Source organism: Gekko japonicus, unplaced genomic scaffold, assembly GCF_001447785.1.
Source record: "Gekko japonicus isolate JY-2015 unplaced genomic scaffold, Gekko_japonicus_V1.1 scaffold1746, whole genome shotgun sequence".
Classification (NCBI taxonomy): Eukaryota; Metazoa; Chordata; class Lepidosauria; order Squamata; family Gekkonidae; genus Gekko; species Gekko japonicus.
In genome coordinates, this window is record NW_015159767.1 from 365,570 (window position 1) to 369,495 (window position 3,926).

The window sequence follows — 3,926 nt, forward strand, 5'->3', positions numbered from 1 at the left end:
GTCTGAAATGGCAAACTGCTTCAGATCCAGCTCTTTACTGGAAGGGGAAAGCCCTGTGTGAAATGGCAGCCCTATACCAGTTTACTCCATGACGGATCAAAAACGGCTTCAAAACGGGTTAAAAAGGGTAATGTGAAATTCCTCGACTTTAAAAAAAAACCAATGGTAAGTTCCACAGTGATAGTTGAGGTATGGGGAGCAGGTAGTCTGAGGCTTCTAACTAGGGCCAGTTTGGTGTAGTGGTTAAGTGTGCGGACTCTAATCTGGGAGAACGGGGTTTGATTCCCCCCACTCCACTTGCACCTGCTGGATGACCTTGGGCAAGCCATAGTTCTGTCAGAGCTGTCCTTGAAAAAGAGCAGTTTCTCTCAGAGCTCTCTCAGTCCCGCCTCCCTCACAGGGTGCCTGTTGTGGGGAGGGGAAGGGAAAGGAGTTTGTAAGCCGCTCTGAGACTCCAAGGGAAGGGCGGGGTATAAATCCAATCTCTTCTAGGGACATTTTCTAAAATGGCATCTGAGGGAGAAGAGGATATTCAGTTCACTATTGTGCCTTTATATCCCAAATACTTTAGCGTGTTGTTTTAAAACTTGTGGAAAAGTGGAGTTCTTCAGAACACTTAGTTTGGTTGATCTGTGAAAGGAACGCTGCTTACTCACCCCTTCCAATCTTCTCATGCAAGATGCACTCAGAGAATCTCCTGACACCCATTAGCACAGGACAGCAGCAAAATCCTATAGACCCGGGCCGTGCCCCACACCATGCATCAGCTACATTCCAGAACATTCTGCAGGTTCTCTGCAATGCACAGCAGTTCTGCAGGGGGTACTCCAAGGTTCCTAGATAGAGAAGGTAATATGGGGATTGTCTGATTGAAGACAGAATGCTGAAAACCACTGGTCTGGAATAATTACCGCCCTTCTGGCCTTATCGTAGCGGTTATGAATTAACATTAAAAAGGCGTCTGTATGAGTGTGACGCTGCAGTGAATGTGTTAAGAGTGCAAAAAGTAAATGATTTCTTAAGCCAGGGGTGACATAAAATGGGTGGCTGGAGGCTGAAACCAGCAGCGATAAGTTAGACGTTCTGAAGGTAGTGGGGAGAAGTTTGAATTGCCGTACTGGAAAATAGACGTTAGATTTCTCCTCCAGGACAGGCAGCTATACAATCAGAGAGAAAAATATGCATCCATGTCCCCCATGGCACTTTTAGTATGAAGTGTGTGTGTGTGGGGGGGGCTCCTGCTACCGTTCCCATTTTGCAGACGGAAGAAGAGGAGATTGGATTTATACCCCACCCTTCACTGCCCAAGGGAGTCTCAGAGCGGCTTGCAAACTCCCTCCCCCTCCCCACAACAGACATCCGGGGAGGTCGGTGGGGCTGAGAGAGCTCTTTCAAGAACTGCTCTTTTTCAAGGACAGCTCTTATCAGAACTATGGCTTGCCCAAGGTCATCCAGCAGGTGCGAGTGGAGGAGTGGGGAATCAAACCCGGTTCTCCCAGATTAGAGTCCGCGCACTTAGCCACGACACCAAACTGAGGCAAATCGTCCCCATATATTGGCGGGGTCTCTCTTGCATTGCTCTGGTTAGCAAAAGGCCCTGGAAAGCCGCCTTCAGAAACCTGGAATTGCGGAGGTACTTTCCCCCTTCCTAGCTGCAGGGTTCAGAGGCTGGGCAGGGCTGATTTTGAAGGTGACAGTGGAGTGAACGGGGAAGGAAAGGTTGCAGAGAGTGGTGTGTGTGTGTGTGCGGAGGGGGGGAGAACGGTATTCTTTCTTGCAGGTGCATCTCTCCGAGAGCAAGCGTGGGAGGCCCTCCTGGCATGCATTGACAGCTTGAGCCGTCAGCCTGTCTCCTCCAGTGACAAGGGGGGGGACACGACTTGCATCTTAAGCAGTTTTTCTCCCTTCTCTCTCTCGCTCTTGGGCCCGTTGCCTTTCCTCCCCTTTTGGGATCTCTTTGTCACCGCGCAGCCTTTAACGTCCCGTAGCAGGCAGCCCAAAGAACCAAGACTCCGCTCTCAGAGGCAGGCTTCAAGCCACGACACCCATGAGAAAAGGAGAAGGCACTTCTGATCAGCCACAGCAGGCCTCCCTGTCGCACGGCAGCCTGCTTCTCCCAGAGGGTTGCCAGCCTCCTGGTGGGGCCTGGAGATCTCCTGGAATTTCAGGTGATCTCCGGTCTGCAGAATTTAGTTCCTCTGGAGAAAAATGGCTGCTTGGGAGGGTGGACTCTGTGGCATCATATTGAGAGCCAGGGTGTGTAGTGGTTAAGAGAGTTGGATTAAGAACATAAGGAAAGCCACTGCTGGATCAGACCAGCGAGGGTCCATCTAGTCCAGCTTCCCCTCTCACACAGGGGCCAGCCAGTTCCTCCGGAGGACCAACAAGAGGGCACAGAGGCCTCGGCCTTCCCGTGATGTTAATAATGTAAGAAGAGCCCTGCTGGGTCAGGCTAGTGGTCCATCTAGTCCAGCTTCCCGTCTCACACAGTGGGCAACCAGTTCCTCAGGAGGACCAACAAGAGGACACAGAGGCCGAGGCCTTCCTCTAATGTTAAGAATGTAAGAAGAGCCACTGCTGGGTCAGACCAGTGAGGGTCCATCTAGTCCAGCTTCCCATCTCACACAGTGGCCAACCAGTTCCTCAGGAGGACCAACAAGAGGATACAGAGGCCGAGGCTTTCCCCTAATGTTAATAATGTAAGAAGAGCCACTGCTGGGTCAGACCAGTGAGGGTCCATCTAGTCCAGCTTCCCATCTCACACAGTGGCCAACCAGTTCCTCTGGAGGGCCAACATGACAGCATAAAGGCTGCGACCTTTCCCAGATGTTGCCTTCTGGCTCTGGGATTCAGGGCTTTAGTGCCTCTGAACGTGGAAGCTCCCCTCAGTCACCATGGCTAGTAGCCACTGGTAGACTTAATGACAGCATAAAGGCTGCGACTTTTCCCAGATGTTGCCTCCTGGCTCTGGGATTCAGGGGTTTAGTGCCTCTGAACGTGGAAGCTCCCCTCAGTCACCATGGCTAGTAGCCACTGGTAGACTTAACCTCTGTGAATCTATCCAATCCCCTTTAAAGCTGTCTGTTCCTGTGGCCCTCGCTGCATCCTCTGGCGGCCAATTCCACATTTTTATCACTCCCTGTGTATTTCCTTTTGGTCAGGTTCGAATCCCCCACTCGTGACATGGAAGCTTGCTGGGTGACCTTGCGCCAATCACACTCACCTCAGCCTAGCCTACCTCACAGCGTTGTTGTGAGGATAAAATGGAGAAGAGAATGTGTCAGCCGCTTTGGGTCCCCGTTGGGGAGAAATGCGAGGTCTAAATGAAGTAATTAAAAAAAAAAATACCCTACTGTGGTCCATCCCCTCCCCTGGTCTCCACCCTCAAAACTCCCGCAATTTCCCAAACTTAGTCTCCCATATACCTAAGAACTGGAGGGCCTTTTATCCCGAATCCCCAAAGGAGAAGAATGCAGCGGGTTCTGGTGCAGTCGCCAGAACTGTGGAATGTCAGAATCCATCCACCCTTCTTCAAGGTGTATGGGCTTCAGCAGTCCCCTGTTGAATTCCTACCTCTGCCACCCCTAAACCACACTTTTAAAACTACTGGTGCTCTTTGTTCAGATCCAGGGACCCTTTTATATTCTTGAACGGCTCTCAGCAAGGCAGATGCCCAACAATGGCGGCAGGGCTTTTTTGGTAGAAAAGGCCCAGCAGGAACTCATTAGCATAATAGGCCACACCCAACAGCAGAAACTCATTAGCCTATTAGGCCACACCCCTGACAGCACAGCACATTAGCATATTAGGCCACACCCATGCCTCCCCTTGGTTTGCCTGGGTGCTCTGCAATTGCGGGGAGCCCGGGCAAGCCAGCCCTTCCAGGGGCCCCCCTGGCCTGCCCACCTCGGAGTTACCGGGGGGGG